Source organism: Bombina bombina, chromosome 8 (assembly GCF_027579735.1).
Source record: "Bombina bombina isolate aBomBom1 chromosome 8, aBomBom1.pri, whole genome shotgun sequence".
In the NCBI taxonomy this organism is placed as follows: domain Eukaryota; kingdom Metazoa; phylum Chordata; class Amphibia; order Anura; family Bombinatoridae; genus Bombina; species Bombina bombina.
In genome coordinates, this window is record NC_069506.1 from 1,910,688 (window position 1) to 1,930,789 (window position 20,102).

A 20,102-nucleotide genomic window follows, 5' to 3' on the forward strand; every position below is an offset into this window, starting at 1 on the left:
GATACACCTCCCTCATTGGCTGATAGGAAGAACTCCCACAGAGGCAGACTATGATACACCTCCCTCATTGGCTGATAGGAAGAACTCCCACAGAGGCAAGCTATGATACACCCCCCTCATTGGCTGATAGGAAGAACTCCCACAGAGGCAGACTATGATACACCTCCCTCATTGGCTTATAGGAAGAACTCCCACAGAGGCAGACTATGATACACCTCCCTCATTGGCTGATAGGAAGAACTCCCACAGAGGCAGACTATGATACACCTCCCTTATTGGATGATAGGAAGAACTCCCACAGAGGCAGACTATGATACACCTCCCTCATTGGCTTATAGGAAGAACTCCCACAGAGGCAGACTATGATACACCTGCCTCATTGGCTGATAGGAAGAACTCCCACAGAGGCAAGCTGTGATACACCTCCCTCATTGGCTGATAGGAAGAACTCCCACAGAGGCAGACTATGATACACCTCCCTCATTGGCTGATAGGAAGAACTCCCACAGAGGCAGACTATGATACACCTCCCTCATTGGCTGATAGGAAGAACTCCCACAGAGGCAAGCTATGATACACCTCCCTCATTGGCTGATAGGAAGAACTCCCACAGAGGCAAGCTATGATACACCTCCCTCATTGGCTGATAGGAAGAACTCCCACAGAGGCAAGCTATGATACACCTCCCTCACTGGCTGATAGGAAGAACTCCCACAGAGGCAGACTATGATACACCTCCCTCATTGGCTGATAGGAAGAACTCCCACAGACGCAAACTATGATACACCTCCCTCACTGGCTGATAGGAAGAACTCCCACAGACGCAAACTATGATACACCTCCCTCATTGGCTGATAGGAAGAACTCCCACAGAGGCAAGCTATGATACACCTCCCTCATTGGCTGATAGGAAGAACTCCCACAGAGGCAGACTATGATACACCTCCCTCATTGGCTGATAGGAAGAACTCCCACAGAGGCAGACTATGATACACCTCCCTCATTTGCTTATAGGAAGAACTCCCCCAGAGGCAGACTATGATACACCTCCCTCATTGGCTGATAGGAAGAACTACCACAGAGGCAGACTATGATACACCTCCCTCATTGGCTGATAGGAAGAACTCCCACAGAGGCACACTATGATACACCTCCCTGATTGGCTGATAGGAAGAAATCCCACAGAGGCAAACTATGATACACCTCCCTCATTGGCTTATAGGAAGAACTCCCACAGACAAATAAATGTTAATATGCAAAAAAAGAACAAATTGTGTAAAATATCTCAATAAATAGCATAATTATAACTGTCCTACAAAAACAAGTACAATATGCACATAAGTCATCATTTAACGTTGTTAACACCAGTTCTCTCATTTATTCTGTATGTAATATCCATTACACAGACAAATGTACCTTTGTATGTTTTTCACTCATCTGACTGTTCTTTGTCACTTGTTGTGAAGAGTCCCCGGAATCAGTGGAATTACTTCTCACGTCACAATTCTGCCTTTTCCTCATGTCGCTGTTATTAGTTCTGTTCACCGGGGAAGGTAAATCCATGAAGTCCTGAAGACCATAATGTGTCAGCCTTAAGGAATAAAACAACATGTGTAATGACCGCTGTAGGTAGAACATATTTGTCATGAATAAAGTCTTCATAATGTCTCTACAACATAAACCTGATCTCTGATGAAGTACAGTAACAAAACGCGCTGGATATAGAGGTGCATGTGTATAGTTTATGCTTCAGATAGATACAGACATTACTATATACGTAGGAGTAGCGCCATTGAGAAGAGGACCACTTTCAAGCAGAACAGCAGAACAGTGATTGCTAGTAAGTCATTGCCTTGGTCTCTTCTTATACCTTAACAACTAAAAAACAAAATGTATGCTTATCTGATAAATTTATTTATTTCCGGACATGGAGAGTCCACAACGTCATTACAATTCCTAGTAGGAATATCACTCCTGGCCAGCAGGAGGAGGCAAAGAACACCACAGCAAAGCTGTTAAGTTTCACTCCCCTACCCATAATCCACAGTCATTTGACCGAAGGGAAATGGAAAAAAGAATAACACAAAGATGTAGAGGTGCCTGAGGTTTAGTAAAAAATAAATGTCTAATTCAGGGTGGGGTTGTTGACTCTCCATGTCCGGAAAGAAAGAAATGTATCAGGTAAGCATACATTTTGTTTTCTTTCTTAAGACATGGAGAGTCCACAACGTCATTCTAATTACTAGTGGGAACCAATACCCAAGCTAAGAGGACACAGAATAAATAGGGAGAACAAGACAGGCAGACCTAAACAGAAGGCACCACCGCTTGAAGAACCTTTCTCCCAAAAGAGGCCTTGGCTGAGGCAAAAGTATCAAATTTGGAAAAAGTATGCAGAGAGGACCAAATTGCAGCCTTGCAAATCTGTTCCAAAGAAGCTTAATTTTTGAAAGCCGAAGAAGAGGAGACAGCCCTAGTGGAATGATCTTTAATTCTCTCAGGAGGCTGCTGACCAGCAGTCTCATAAGCAAAGCGAGATATACTTCTCAACCAGAGGGAAAGAGAAGAAGCGGTAGCTTTCCTGAGAAACAAACAAACAGGGCAGAAGATTTGGGCGAAAATCCTTAGTTGCCTGTAGGTAGAATTTTAGAGCACGCACAACATCCAAGTTGTGCAACAGACGTTCTTTATGCAAAGAAGGATTGGGATAGAGAGAAGGAACAACGATTTCCTGATTAATATTTCTATCTGAAACAACTTTAGGGAGAAACCCCAATTTAGTACGAAGAACCGCCTTATCCGCATGAAAGATAAGGTAAGGCGAATCACACTGCAAAGCCGAGAGTTCCAAAACTCTCCGAGCAGAAGAGATAGCAATAAGAAACAAAACCTTCCAAGATAACAACTTGATATCTATGGAATGCATTGGCTCACACAGAACCTGCTGCAAAACTTTATGAACAAGGTTAAGGCTCCAAGGGGGAGCAACAGGTTTAAACACAGGCCTGATTCTGACCAGGGCCTGACAAAAAGACTGAACATCTGGCACATCCGCCATGCTTATGTAAAAGAATAGATAATGCAGAAATCTGACCTTTCAGAGAATTGACTGACAATTCTTTCTGCAGACTTTCCAGGAGAAAGGACAAAATTCTAGGAATCCTGACCCTACTCCAAGAGTAGCCCTTTGATTCACACCAATAAAGGTACTTACGTCATACCTTATGGTAAATTTTATGAGTAACAAGCTTCGGAGTCTGGATCATGGTCTCAATGACCGACTCAGAAAACCCACGCTTAGTCAGAACTAAGCGTTCAATCTCCAAGCAGTCAGCTTCAGAGAAACGAAATTTGGATGGAAGAATGGACGCTGATTTAGAAGGTCCTTCCTCAGAGGTAACCTCCAAGGTGGAAGAGATGAAATCTTCACCAGGTCTGCATACCAGATTCTGCGAGGCCATGCAGGAGCTATTAGAATTACCGACGCTCTCTCCTGTATGATACGAGCAATGAATCGTGGAAGGAGAGCAAACGGAGAAAACGGGTATGCTAGATTGAAATTCCAAGGAACCGCCAGAGCATCTATCAGAGCTGCCTGCGGATCTCTTGACCTTGAACCATACCTTGGAAGCTTGGCATTCTGTCGAGACGCCATCTAATCCAACTCTGGCACCCCCCACTTGAGGGTTAACCTGGAGAACACCTCCGGATGTAGAGACCACTCCCCGGGATGAAATGTCTGTCTGCTCAGGAAATCCTCCTCCCATTTGTCCACTCCTGGAATGTAGATGGCAGATAGACAACAATTGTGAGATTCCGCAAACTGAATAATCCGAGACACCTTCCTCATGGCTAAGGAACTCTGAGTTCCTCCTTGGTGATTGATGTAAGCCACTGAGGTGATGTTGTCCGATTGGAACCTGATGAACCGGGCTAAGGACAACTGAGGCCAAGCCATCAGAGCATTGTAAATCACTCTCAACTCCAAGATGTTTATGGGGAGAGCAGATTCCTCCCGAGTCCATAGTCCTTGCGCCTTTAACGAGTCCCAGACTGCTCCCCAGCCTAGCAGGCTGGCATCTGTGAACACAAATTCATAGATAGGGAATCTATTATGGTCCCTAAGAAAACCACCCTTGTAGCTGGAACAAGGGAACTCTTTTCCAGATTCACTTTCCATTTGTGGGAATGTAGAAAAGACAACAAGATCTCTGGATGAGAGTTTGCTTGTTGAAAATATGGTGCCTGAACCAATATGTCATCCAGGTATGGCGCCACTGCAATTCCCCCAGACCTGATCACTAACAAGTGAGCCCCTAGAACCTTTGAGAAAATTCTGGGAGCTGTGGCAAGGCCAAACCGAAGAGTCACAAACTGAAAGTGTTTGTCTAGAAAGGCAAATCTCAGGAACTTGTTATGATCCCTGTGGATGGGAACATGAAGCTACGCATCTATCAGGTCTATGGTCGTCATGAACTGACCCTCTTGGACCAAAGGAAGAATGGAATGTATGGTTTCCATTTTGAAGGAAGGTACCCTGAGAAACTTGTTGAGACACTTCAGTTCTAAAATAGGTAGAAAGTTCCATCTTTTTTGGGAACTACAAAAAGATTTGAGTAAAAACCTAGACCCTGTTCCCTTAGTGGAACTGGAACAATCCCTCCTAGGGAGAAAAGGTCCTGAACGCAGTTCAATAATGCCTCTTTTTTTACCTAGTCTGTAGATAATCTTGAAAGGTGGAATCTGCCCCTGGGAGGGCAAGATTTGAATTCTATTTTGTAACACTGAGATACTATATCCACAGCCCAAGGATCTGGGACATCTCGTATCCACGCTTGACAAAACAGGGAAAGTCTCCCCCCCACTTGATCCGATCCCGGACCGGGGGCAAACCCTTCATGCTGACTTTAACTCAGCTGATGGTTTCTTAGATTGCTTCCCCTTTTTCCAAGACTGATTGGGTTTCCAAGATATTTATCAAGCAGTCAACCGCAAATACGCCAAAATTCCACAGCCTAATTGTTGTGAGCTTGATCCGACCTAGTTTTCAAAGCCTACAGACCGGCAAAAGTTGACATTTGTGAGGTAACATGCGATCCGCCTGTCTCAATCCGACGCAGATCGATGCTTACGTCATTACAGATGTTCTGAATACACATTAGGCTCTATTTGACACTTTTTCAAAGTTATCAGATAGTTAACAGGTACCCTCATGGCTATGCTGTCCCAACATCACCGTGACCTACATAATGTTATTAACCCCTATTCTGCCGCTCCCCGACCCTGCTGCAACCTAAATAAACGTAATAAACCTAAACCTCTGGCGTCCCACATCACTTCCACTAAATAAACATATTAACCCCTAAACCGCCAGCCCCCCAAATCGCCATAAACTAAATTAAGCTATTAACCCCTAAACCTAACAACCCGCTAACTTTACATTAAAATTACAACATCCCTATCTTCAAATAAATTTAAACTTACCTGTAGAATTAAAATAAACTATTTTTAAACTATTAATTAACCTACCCTAACTATTATACTACACTTAAATTAAACTACTAATTAAATTAACTAAATTACATATTAAAAAAACCTAACCCTACTAAAATTATTTAAATATACTATTTAACCTTATTAAAAATGACTAAATTACAAAAAAAAAAAAAACTCTTAATTACAAAAAATAAAAAAATTACGAAAAAAACCAAACCACATTCTCAAAAATAAAAAAGAATTACACCTAATCTAATGGCCCTATCAAAATAAAAAAGCCCCCCCCCCCCAAATAAAAAAACCCTAGCCTACAATAAACTGCCAATGGCCCTTAAAAGGGCCTTTTGTGGGGCATTGCCCCAAAGAAATTAGCTCTTTTACCTGTAAAAAAAATACAAACACCCCCCAACAGTAAAACCCACCACCCAACCAACCCCCCTAAATAAAAACCCTAACATAACCTAAGCTCCCCATTGCCCTGAAAAGGGCATTTGTATGGGCATTGCCCTTAAAAGGGCATTTCGCTCTTTTACCTGCCTAGACCCTACTCTAAAAATAAAATCCACCCAAAAAACCCTTAAATAAACCTAACACTAACCCCCGCTTGAAGGATCCATCCAGCCAGCAAGAAGTCTTCATCCAGGCGGCCTCTTCAATATTCATCGAGCCGGAGAAGTCTTCATCCAGATGGCATCTTCTATCTTCATCCATCCAGCGCGGAGCGGTTCCATCCTAAAGACATCCGGCGCGGAGCTCCTCTTCAATATGGTCGACACTGTAAACTGGAACTTCAATGCAAGTGACGTCATCCAAGATGGCGTCCCTTGCATTCCTATTGGTTGAAAGATTTCAATCAGCTAATATGATTAGAGCTGCTAAAATCCTATTGGCTGTTTCAATCAGCCAATAGGATTTGAGCAGCTCTCATCCTATTGGTTGTTACAATCAGCTAATAGGATGAGAGCTCAATCTTATTGGATGATTGGAATAGCCAATAGGATGAGAGCTGCTCAAATCCTATTGGCTGATTGGAACAGCCAATAGGATTTTATCAGCTCTAATCCTGTTGGCTGATTGGAACCTTTCAGCCAATAGGAATGCAAGAGACGGCATCTTGGATGACGTCACTTGCATTGAAGTTCCAGTTTACGGCGGTGACCATATTGAAGAGGAGCTCTGCACTGGATATCTTCAGGATGGACCTGCTCCGCGCCGGATGGATGAGGATAGAAGATGCCGTCTGGATGAAGACTTCTTGCCGTCTGGATGAGGACATTGCTGACTGGATGGATCCTTCAAGCAGGACTTCAATAACTGTAAGTGGATCGTCGGGGGTTAGTGTTAGGTTTATTTAAAGGTTTTTTTGGGTGGGTTTTACTTTTAGAGTAGGGTCTGGGCATGTAAAAGAGCTAAATGTCCTTTTAAGGGCAATGCCCATACAAATGCCCTTTTGGGGAGCTTAGGTTATTTTAGATAGGGTTATTATTTGGGGGGTTGGTTGGTTGAGTGGTGGGTTTTACTGTTGGGGGGTGTTTGTATTTTTTTTTACAGGTAAAAGAGCCAATTTATTTGGGGCAATGCCCCACACAAGACCCTTTTAAGGGCAATTGGTAGTTTATTGTAGGCTAGGGTTTTTTATTTTGGGGGGACTTTTTATTTTGATAGGGCTATTAGATTAGGTGTAATTCTTTTTTATTTTTGATAATGTGTTTTCCCCCCCGTAATTTAGTGGTTTTTTTATTTTTTTGTAAGTTAGCATTTATTTATTTTTGTAATTTAGTAATTTTTAATAAGGTTTAATACTATATTTAAATAATTTTAGTAGGGTTAGGATTTTTTAAAATGTAATTTAGCTAATTTAATTGGTAGTTTAATTTAATTGTAGTATAATAGGGTAGGTTAATTAATAGTTTAAAATTAGTTTACAGGTAAGTTTTAATTTATTTGAAGATAGGGATGTTGTAATTTTAATTCAAAGTTAGCGGGTTGTTAGGTTTAGGGATTAATAGCTTAATTTAGTTTATGGCGATGTGGGGGGCTGGCAGTTTAGGGGTTAATAGGTTTAGTTAGTGGTAGTGATATGGGAGGCCAGAGGTTTAGGGGTTAATACATTTATTTAGTGGCGGCAGGGTCCGGGAGTGGCAGGATAGGGGTTAATAACTTTAGGTTGCGGCGGGGTCCGGGAGCGGCGGGAGAGGGGTTAATTACTTTATTTAGGTTGCGGCGGGGTCCAGGAGCGGCGGGATAGGGGTTAAACATTTTAGTATAGTGGCGGCATTTAGTGACAGGGTATAAATAAAGTTGGTAAAAAGCCGAATAGCAGCGTCATTGATGACTGTTAGTTAACAACAGTCCAATGCTCATTGCCCCGTACTTGGCCCGCGTCTTTTTGGCGGCTTTTTTTTATAAATACTGAGAGCGTATTCAGGTCCGCGGCCGAAATGTTAGGCGAGCGTATTGGTGCCGGCGAATGCAGCATAGTTAAGGCTTTGATAAATATTCCCCTTGGACTGCTCTTGCTTGGAAGAGGCAGAGGGAGACTTTTGACTTTTAAAGTTACGAAAGGAACGAAAATTACTTTGAAGTCCTTTAGGTCTGTTTTTCTTGTCTTATGGTAGAAAAGACCTTTTTCCACCTGTAATATCAGATATTATTTCTGCCAGACCAGGTCCAAACAAGGTTTTATCCTTGTAAGGAAGAGCCAGAAGTTTGGACTTGGAGGTAACATCAGCTGACCAAGATTTTAGCCACAAAGCCCTGCAGGCTAGGTGTCAGGATCCACCTTCCTGCTTCACCTCTCACTTACGCCCACTTCCATATCATTGGTTAATTTTCCTTTAAGACACCTGCTCACTTTTCAACCTGTGCTTAGTATTGTGTTTAGGTGGTTCTAAGATAACAAGCCTTTGTGAAGTCTGCCACGCATTCCTGGAAGTTATATTCTATTATGTAACTTCTCTCTACATCAACGGATTAATCTAATTGCCTCTCTTTTGGACTAAGCCTTACAACTTGTTACTCTCAATCAGTGGGGTATGTACATTGCAGCTCAAGATTCTATGATACGTCTACCTTATTCCTACAGCACTTCCACACGCTGATTTCAAACACTGCCTGTCAGCTGAACTCTCCTCCGATACAGCGTGACGTCACTTCCGGTTTCCCCGGCACCAGCTCCACACAACTTACCGCAGCTCCGGAGGATCACACATAAGCCTTGCAGTGAGAAACAATCAGGTACCGCTACTCTCCTACACATTACCGCAATCTGTTTTGCCATATTTCTCTCCTGCTTACAAACTTTGTTGCTACTGCTCATACGAACTGTGTCTAATTGTAAATTACCTTGTCCAGCTGGTATATGTTGCTCTGCTGAACAGCGGTGTCTAGAAAACATAGCCATTTAAATCTGCTATCAATTTCTCTGGATGCTGTAATAACATCTCCTCCAGTCACCTACAGAACCTTCTGTCTGGCTTGTCAGTTAATATACAATCTGAGCAAAACCACTTTCTGAGTTAATTCCTTTTCACTCATAGAGGAATTCTATCAGTTAAGTGTGACATTCCATTACTTTTGGTACTGCATTTGTGTTCCAGAAACTGCACTCTAGTTGAACCGTTATACTAGGACAGTGAAGCCAGACAGTCTAATAACTTGCATGTTAGCATCAGAAATAAAGGAATTGGCAAATTTTCTTCTTCTAACGGAGTCTCAACTAAAATTGATTCAGACAAGGCATCGCACAAATAAGATGCAGCACTTGCTACTGTGGCAATACAAACTGCAGGTTGCCATTGAGGAACCTGATGAACATACATCTTTTTCAAATAAGCCTCCAGCTTCTTGTCCATGAGATCCTTAAAAGAGCAGCTATCCTCTATAGGGATCGTAGTTCTCTTAGCCAGAGCAGAAATAGCCCCTTCTACTTTAGGCACCGTGCGCCATGAATCTTTAATGGAGTCAGCTCAGCAACAGGAAACATCTTTTTAAAAATGGGAGACAGGGAGAAAGGTATCCTGGCTTCTCCCATTCCTGTGAAAAAATCTCCGTCACACGGTCTGGAACAGGAAACACTTCCACAGAGGAAGGAACATCATAGTATTTGTTAAGCTTACTAAGGCCTAGATTTGGAGTTTGGCGGTAGCCGTGAAAACCAACGATAGAGGCTCCTAACGCTGGTTTTAGGCTACCGCCGGTATTTGGAGTCAGTCAAAAAAGGGTCTAACGTTCACTTTTCAGCCGCGACTTTTCCATACCGCAGATCCACTTACGTCAATTGCGTATCCTATCTTTTCAATGGGATCTTTCTAACTCCGGTATTTAGAGTCGTGGCTGAAGTGAGCGTTAGAATTCTAACGACAAAACTCCAGCCGCAGAAAAAAGTCAGTAGTTAAGAGCTTTCTGGGCTAACACCGGTTCATAAAGCTCTTAACTACTGTGCCCTAAAGTACACTAACACCCATAAACTACCTATGTACCCCTAAACCGAGGCCCCCCCACATCGCCGACACTCGATTAAATTTTTTTAACCCCTAATCTGCCGACCGCCACCTACGTTATCCTTATGTACCCCTAATCTGCTGCCTCTAACACCGCCGACCCCTATATTATATTTATTAACCCCTAATCTGCCCCCCACAACGTCGCCGCCAGCTACCTACACTTATTAACCCCTAATCTGCCGTCCGCACGCTGCCGCCAGCTACATTATAGCTATGTACCCCTAATCTGCTGCCCTAACATCGCCGACCCCTATATTATATTTATTAACCCCTAACCTGCCCCCCACAACGTCGCCGCCACCTACCTACAATAATTAACCCCTAATCTGCCGACTGCAAAGAGCCGCCACCTACATTATAGCTATGTACCCCTAATCTGCTGCCCCTAACACCGCCGACCCCTATATTATATTTATTAACCTCTAATCTGCCCTCCCTAACATCGCCGACACCTAACTTCAATTATTAACCCCTAATCTGCCGACCGAATATTGCCGCTATTCTAATAAATGTATTAACCCCTAAAGCTAAGTCTAACCCTAACACTAACACCCCCCTAAGTTAAATATAATTTAAATCTAACGAAATAAATTAACTCTTATTAAATAAATTATTCCTATTTAAAACTAAATACTTACCTGTAAAATAAACCCTAATATAGCTACAATATAAATCATAATTATATTATAGCTATTTTAGGATTTATATTTATTTTACAGGTAACTTTGTATTTATTTTAACCAGGTACAATAGCTATTAAATAGTTAAGAACTATTTAATAGCTAAAATAGTTAAAATAATTACAAAATTACCTGTAAAATAAATCCTAACCTAAGTTACAATTAAACCTAACACTACACGATCAATAAATAAATTAAATTAAATACCTACAATTACCTACAATTAAACCTAACACTACACTATCAATAAATTAATTAAATACAATACCTACAAATAACTACAATGAAATAAACTAACTAAAGTACAAAAAATAAAAAAGTATTTACAAACATAAGAAAAATATTACAACAATTTTAAACTAATTACACCTACTCTAAGCCCCCTAATAAAATAACAAAGCCCCCCAAAATAAAAAATGCCCTACCGTATTCTAAATTACAAAAGTTCAAAGCTCTTTTACCTTACCAGCCCTGAACAGGGCCCTTTGCGGGGCATGCCCCAAGAAATTCAGCTCTTTTTCCTGTAAAAAAACACATACAATACCCCCCCCCAACATTACAACCCACCACCCACATATCCCTAATCTAACCCAAACCCCCCTTAAATAAACCTAACACTAAGCCCCTGAAGATCTTCCTACCTTGTATTCCCCTCACCGGGTATCACACCGATCCGTCCTGGCTCCGATATCTTCATCTAAGCCCAAGCGGGGGCTAGACATCCATCATCCGACGGCTGAAGAAGTCCAGAAGAGGCTCCAAAGTCTTCATCCTATCCGGGAAGAAGAGTAGATCCGGACCGGCAACCATCTTCTTCCAAGCGGCATCTTCTATCTTCATCCGATGAGGACCGGCTCCATCTTGAAGACCTCCACTGCGGACCCATCTTCTTCCGATGACGACTTCCCGACGAATGACGGTTCCTTTATGGGACGTCATCCAAGATGGCGTCCCTCAAATTCCGATTGGCTGATGGGATTCTATCAGCCAATCGGAATTAAGGTAGGAAAATTCTGATTGGCTGATGGAATCAGCCAATCAGAATCAAGTTCAATCCGATTGGCCAATCCGATCAGCCAATCAGATTGAGCTCGCATTCTATTGGCTGATCGGAACAGCCAATAGAATGCGAGCTCAATCTGATTGGCTGATCGGATCAGCCAATCGGATTGAACTTGATTCTGATTGGCTGATTCCATCAGCCAATCAGAATTTTCCTACCTTAATTCCGATTGGCTGATAGAATCCTATCAGCCAATCAGAATTCGAGGGACGCCATCTTGGATGACGTCCCTTAAAGGAGCCTTCATTTGTTGGTAGTCCGTCGGGCCAGCAGGATGTTCCGCGTCGGAGGTCTACAAGATGGATCCGGAAGAAAGAAGATTGAAGATGCCGTTGATAGAAGACTTCAGCCGGATCATGGACCTCTTCAGCTCCCGCTTGGATGATGACTTCAGCCGGATCATGGACATCTTCAGCCCCCTGCTTGGGCTTGGATCAGGACATCGGAGGAGCTCTTCTGGATCGATCGGTGAACCTGGTATGGTGAAGATAAGGTAGGAAGATCTTCAGGGGCTTAGTGTTAGGTTTATTTAAGGGGTGTTTGGGTTAGGTTAGGGGTATGTGGGTGGTGGGTTGTAATGTTGGGGGGGGTATTGTATGTGTTTTTTTTACAGGCAAAAGAGCTGAATTCTTTGGGGCATGCCTTACAAAGGGCCCTGTTCAGGGCTGGTAAGGTAAAAGAGCTTTGAATAGGAATTTAGAATAGGGTTTTTTTATTTTGGGGGTCTTGTTATTTTATTAGGGGGCTTAGAGTAGGTGTAATTAGTTTAAAATTGTTGTAATATTTTTCTGATGTTTGTAAATATTTTTTTATTTTTTGTAACTTAGTTCTTTTTTATTTTTTGTACTTTAGTTAGTTTATTTCATTGTATTTATTTGTAGATATTGTATTTAATTAATGTATTGATAGTGTAGTGTTAGGTTTAATTGTAGGTAATTGTAGGTATTTTATTTAATTAATTTATTGATAGTGTAGTGTTAGGTTTAATTGTAACTTAGGTTAGGATTTATTTTACAGGTAATTTTGTAATTATTTTAACTATTTTAGCTATTGTACCTGGTTAAAATAAATACAAAGTTACCTGTAAAATAAATATAAATCCTAAAATAGCTATAATATAATTATAATTTATATTGTAGCTATATTAGGATTTATTTTACAGGTAAGTATTTAGCTTTAAATAGGAATAATTTATTTAATAAGAGTTAATTTATTTTGTTAGATTTAAATTATATTTAACTTAGGGGGTGTTAGTGTTAGGGTTAGACTTAGCTTTAGGGGTTAATACATTTATTAGAATAGCGGTGAGCTCCAGTCGGCAGATTAGGGGTTAATGTTTGAAGTTAGGTGTCGGCGATGTTAGGGAGGGCAGATTAGGGGTTAATACTATTTATTATAGGGTTAGTGAGGCGGATTAGGGGTTAATAACTTTATTATAATAGCGGTGCGGTCCGCTCGGCAGATTAGGGGTTAATAAGTGTAGGCAGGTGGAGGCGACGTTGTGGGGGGCAGATTAGGGGTTAATAAATATAATATAGGGGTCGGCAGTGTTAGGGACAGCAGATTAGGGGTACATATCAATAATGTAAGTAGCGGTGGTTTACGGAGCGGCAGATTAGGGGTTAATAATAATATGCAGGGGTCAGCGATAGCGGGGGCGACAGATTAGAGGTTAATAAGTGTAAGGTTAGGGGTGTTTAGACTCGGGGTACATGTTAGAGTGTTAGGTGCAGACGTAGGAAGTGTTTCCCCATAGCAAACAATGGGGCTGCGTTAGGAGCTGAACGCGGCTTTTTTGCAGGTGTTAGGTTTTTTTTCAGCTCAAACAGCCCCATTGTTTCCTATGGGGGAATCGTGCACAAGCACGTTTTTGAGGCTGGCCGCGTCCGTAAGCAACTCTGGTATCGAGAGTTGAAGTTGCGTTAAATATGCTCTACGCTCCTTTTTTGGAGCCTAACGCAGCCATTCTGTGGACTCTCAATACCAGAGTTATTTTAAAGGTGCGGCCAGAAAAAAGCCAGCGTTAGCTACGCGGGTCGTTACCGACAAAACTCTAAATCTAGCCGTAAATTTCTTAGAGTTGACAGCGACAGAAGAGTTGGAGTTGTCTAAAGTAGCCAATACCTCCTTTAACAGTACACAAAAAGGTGTTCAAGCATAAATCTGAAGTTTACATCTTCAGTATCAGATGAAGGAATTATACTGTCCGAATCTGAGATTTCACCCTCAGAGGCTACCAAGGTATCCTCCCCATCACACTTATGAAGGAGGGCAACCTGCATAGCAGCAGACGGAACAGACACCTTATACTCTGAAAAAAGCTTAGTTTTCCTCTTGCATTTCCCCTAATGCAGGAAAAGCAGAAAAAGCCACAGATACCGCAGAAGATATCTCTGCAGCAAAACCTACAGGCAAATATACACCTCCAGAAGGATGAGAGGAACTGCAGGGCACTGCATGTGACACCAATGAGGCTTTGGACGTTTGAGGAGAAAGCTGTGGCATTGCCTGAACGGCATCATCCTGAGAGACATTGGGCTTAGAGGGCAACAAGACTATATAATACAATACGTGTGTGCATAATGATTACATGTGTACTGGTAATACAAGACTATATAATATAATATGTGTCTGCATAATGATTACACGTGTACTGGTAATACAAGACTATATAATATAATACGTGTCTGCATAATGATTACATTTGCAGAAAGTAAGAAATTGTGTAATCCTAGTATTACCTGGGTAAACCTGACATTACCCAAGCGGCTGTGAGTAAAGCCCAATGTAACATGATAAATCTTTTCAGAGTGCATCAAGTCACTGCATCAAACATATATACAATGCACTGTAATTCCCACATCTTCACGCCACCACCTGGGGGGTTTAAGGGGGGCAAACCCCCCCCTGTAAACCTCATTCCCCAATGATCATTTGGGGTGCCCAGAAGAGCAACTACACAAGCCAGTAACCCCAGGAAGAGGGGGATTATTACAATACTGACTAAGATGGAAAGAGTACCAGGGACAGAAGGAACCAATGGGCCCAGCATAGCAGACAGAACCCCTGAAGAAGCAAGCTTTGATCGGGCGGTTAAAATAAGACTGGCACATTATGGCCCCAACCCATCTGCGGAAATTATCGACCGGGTCATAGCAGCTGTGGAGGACAACCTACTTCGCCAAAGCGGCGCTGCAGCAGCCCAAGTCACAGCAACCCAAGTGGAAAAGAGAAAAGTAAATTTTGCAGCTTTTAAAAACTTCCTGGAAACAGAAGGAGAGATTGATGGGTACCTTGCGGATTTTGAGAGGCAATGTGCACTACACAAGGTACCCGCAGAGGACTGGGTCACGATATTATCCGGAAAATTATCCGGCCGGGCCAGTGAGGCTTTTCGGGCCATTCCAGATGAGGAAGTCGGGGATTATAATACTGTAAAAGAGGCTCTGCTCTCCAGGTATGCGGTTACACCGGAGGCATACCGGAGGCGGTTCAGAGACACTGTTAAATTAGCTGGAGATTCCTACCTTGAGTGGGCATGTAAGGTGCACCGCACAGCAGCTCACTGGATAGCGGGGTGCCAAGCCGTATCTGGGGAAGAGGTGCTGCAGCTATTCCTGTTGGAACATTGCTTCGACAAGTTACCCGCAGGAGTTCGAGAGTGGGTTCGGGACCGTAAACCCTCCACCCTGCATGAAGCGGCTCGCTTGGCAGATGAGTATACGGATGCCCGCAAACTGGACACTGCTACCACTAAGCCCCCTGCTAGAGTGGAGTACAGACCCCCAGTCACCCCAGCAGCTGCCGGTTACCAAACCCCGGCGCACCGCTATACCACACGGCCTCTGGCCACGAACTTCCCTCAGAGAGCCCGGTTCAATTCGCGGGGCTACTCACAACCTATTCGGTGCTTTGGATGTAAGCAACTAGGGCACAAAAGATCAGAGTGTCCCCTAAACGCAGCGAACCAAGCACAGTCCTGGAGAAGACCCGCCGGCGGAATCCCACGTAACCCTCAGCCTGCGGCCCACTACGTAGAGGCGCAAGAATGCTGGGGCATCCTACATGAGGCAGACCTTGTGCAAGCTGCCCACCGAAATAACCGGCAACTGGTTAAAGTGAATGGGAAGGAGGTCAGTGGTCTATGGGATACTGGTGCTACCATGACCTTGCTTCAAAAGAACTTGGTGTCTGAGAAACAGCACACTGGAGACACTGTGGCTGTGAGGGTAGCAGGGCACGCTGTGTTCCGCCTACCTGTTGCTAGGGTACATTTGGATTGGGGAGTGGGCGCTAGACCTGTGAATGTGGGGGTCATAAGGGATTTACCAGCTGATGTTCTCCTTGGAAATAACTTGGCCCCCCTTGTTTCTGCCTATGCTCCTATGGGTCCCGCTGATGTTAACCCTGTGACTACCCGTGCCCAGATCCGTGCAGCAGAGACTGACCCACCTGCTGCTAAGCCCCAGGACGCTGAGCTCAGTAAATCTCTATCCGCTATTGATACGTGGAAGTCTCGTTACAATGCGCTGATGAAGGAGAAGAGTCACGTAGAGGATGAAATGGTCACGTTAAATAATCATGTAACAGTGCTAGCGGGAGAGAAGAGGAGTGCAGAGGAAAAAGCATGTTTAGAACGTGAATCTCTGCTAGACAAGCTGCACCGACAGACTGCAGAAAACACCAGCTTGAGAGTAGAACATGAAACCTTAAAGACAAACTTAGCGACACTTGAGGAGAAGCTGACGCTGGCTCATAGTGAGGTGCAGCAACTCAAGGGCACCCTATGTCAGTATGAAGGGATTGTGGATACCTATAAAGAGCAGGTACAGAAAACTCGTAAAGAAGCTGATGGGATTTTGAAGGACTGTTTAGCCCTAGTCTGGGCACTAAGGAAGTTGAACCCTTGTTTGTATGGACAGGAATTCTCTCTCATAACGGGAATACAGATGGATTGTCCTGGCAAACTGACATGCCTACCACCTCCTAGTCCGGTCATCCCCAAGTTGACCCGCAAAAGGGTCAATCCGGGTCTGCCGGAGTGTTCCACAAGGGGGGAGCTATGTGACAGACCCTTCTGTCAGTACTGAAGGAGTTAACTGTGTTCCACTTTAAGAAGCTATTGTGTACTGTCATTAAAGTTAGTGATAAACAGGCCATTGTTTAATCACCCTCAGAGAGCAGACGCTAGGTGATAAGACAAGCCAAATGTGTTTAAGTTGTTATCTGCCTAAGTAAAGTATGTGATTCTATTGTGGTCTGTCCAAGGGTGTGGGCCCTCCATCTAATGTACAACATTCTTTCAACTCCCCCCCCCCCCCATCTGGGGGGTCAGACCTGCATAAATACTAGGCATAGCCTTTTAATAAATGACATTCTGTTTTAAACCTGATGTGAAGCCTGGTCTCATGTTTGAGGGGAAAAACTGGCTGGGTTGTGAGTTGCTGATTCCCTATGCAGGACATTGTTCATCTGGTATTAACCCTTGGTACACTGTTGGTACCGTAACACAGACATGTATTTTATTATATAGTCTTGTATTACCAGTACACATGTAATCATTATGCAGACATGTATTGTATTATATAGTCTTGTATTACCAGTACACATGTAATCATTATGCAGACACGTATTTTATTATATAGTCTTGTATTACCAGTACACATGTAATCATTATGCAGACACGTATTATATTATATAGTCTTGTATTACCAGTACACATGTAATCATTATGCAGACACGTATTGTATTATATAGTCTTGTATTACCAGTACACTGGTACTTTACCCGTAACATACACACTCACACACACACACACACACACATATATATATATATATATATATATATATATATAGTTACATAACTATTATATGGATGAAACCCAGATGTACTGTCTAAAGGGATGATTTGTATATACAAAATATAGGTTTAACTGAGAACTAAATAAAGTTCTTAATAAAAATTTACATTAACTCAATGACTGAGAAGTTTGTTGCCATTGTAAGAACATATGAGTAAACCATTGTTTTGAGTAAATTACAATATCTGAAAAATAAACTGATTGTGTAGTAATCAAAGGGTATCTACATGTCAATAACAGCAAGTAGTGAGATCCCCAGATTTAAGTAACCTCTTTTTTACTCAGCTGCAGCTGGATAAAATCAGAGTATAATTACAGGGGAAACACTGGGTAGCCTCTAAAAACTAATACTGAATGTAATACAGCATCATCATTTGTACATAGATCAGCTGTACAGAAGAGATAAAGGTATATACCCAGACATGTAATAGTTACAAATACAGATGCAAGTAGATATGTTAGACTATGCAGAGTTACATCTGTATATATATTACATTAGAATACCAAGTACCTTGTTAAAGATATACTTGGGACTTTAATATACGTGAGTCTATACAGGATAGAGCATTTATTTAAAACATATATTGCTGATATAAACTAATATACAACCAATTATAAATACACTTACTTATGGGCACATAAAGTACACCTATCTGTATAGAAAATTATAATTGTATATGTAAACCTTGGCTCACTACAGAATAATACTGTGTTGTTCTAGAGTATACATATTAGAATTAGATATTCAGGAACTGAAATATGGTTTGAGCTTGACAAAAAAAAACACCTGCCATAAATGGTTATAAACATGAATGTAACAGAGATTTGTACATCACCCTGTGAAAGGTCAGGGCAAATGCAGAAAGAGCTTGTACCTTCTGTAATGAAGACTCAGATTATTAAAACACTCTCTGCAGAGATAATGTAAGTCCGTTGTACAATTTCACAACTATCTATAGTATTAATGTACTGTAAGGAGAGTACGCCATTTTAAATCTGTATTCCATAGAACGCTACAGAAACTCTCTCATAGTTGATCATACTCTAGCTGCAAGGATATAAAGGTAATATATGTATACATTTTGTATGCAAATTTAAGCAGCTGGGATATATATATATATAAATATATATATAAGGAATGAATATGCAAATTGTTAATTTACAGCAGATAAGCCTTTTAGAATATATAAACTCATTATACAAACTAACGCCTAGATTTAGAGTTTTGCGGCCAAAGGGGTGCGTTAGCTACGCTGGCTTTTTTCTGGCCGCAACTTTTAAATACCGCTGGTATTTAGAGTTCACAGAATGGCTGCATTAGGCTCCAAAAAAGGAGCGTATAGCATATTTACCGCAACTTCAACTCTCGATACCAGCGGTGCTTACGGACGCGGCCAGCTTCAAAAACGTGCTCATGCACGATTCCCCCATAGAAAACAATGGTGCTGTTTGAGCTGAAAAAAAACCTAACACCTGCAAAAAAGCCGCGTTCAGCTCCTAACGCAGCCCCATTGTTTCCTATGGGGAAACACTTCCTACGTCTGCACCAAACACTCTAACATGTACCCCGAGTCTAAACACCCCTAACCTTACACTTATTAACGCCTAATCTGCCACCCCCGCTATCGCTGACCCCTGCATATTATTTTTAACCCCTAATCTGCCGCTCCGTACACCCCCGCCACCTACATTATCCCTATGTACCCCTAATCTGCTGCCCTAACATCGCCGACCCCTATATTATATTTATTAACCCCTAATCTGCCGCCCCCAATGTCGCCTCCACCTAACTACATTTATTAACCCCTAATCTGCCGACCGGACCTGAGCGCTACTATAATAAATGTATTAACCCCTAATCCGCCTCACTCCCGCCTCAATAACCCTATAATAAATAGTATTAACCCCTAATCTGCCCTCCCTAACATTGCCGACACCTAACTTCAAGTATTAACCCCTAATCTGCCGACAGGAGCTCACCGCTACTCTAATAAATGTATTAACCCCTAAAGCTAAGTCTAACTTTAACCCTAACACCCCCCTAAATTAAATATAATTTAAATCTAACGAAATAAATTAACTCTTATTAAATAAATTATTCCTATTTAAAGCTAAATACTTACCCGTAAAATAAACCCTAATATAGCTACAATATAAATTATAATTATATTGCTGCTATTTTAGGATTAATATTTATTTTACAGGCAACTTTGTAATTATTTTAACCAGGTACAATAGCTATTAAATAGTTAATAACTATTTAATAGTTACCTAGTTAAAATAATTACAAAATTACCTGTAAAATAAATCCTAACCTAAGTTACAATTAAACCTAACACTACACGATCAATAAATTAATTAAATAAAATACCTACAATTATCTACAATTAAACCTAACACTACACTATCAATAAATAAATTCAATGAAATAAACTAACTAAAGTACAAAAAATAAAAAAGAACTAAGTTACAAAAAATAAAAAAATATTTACAAA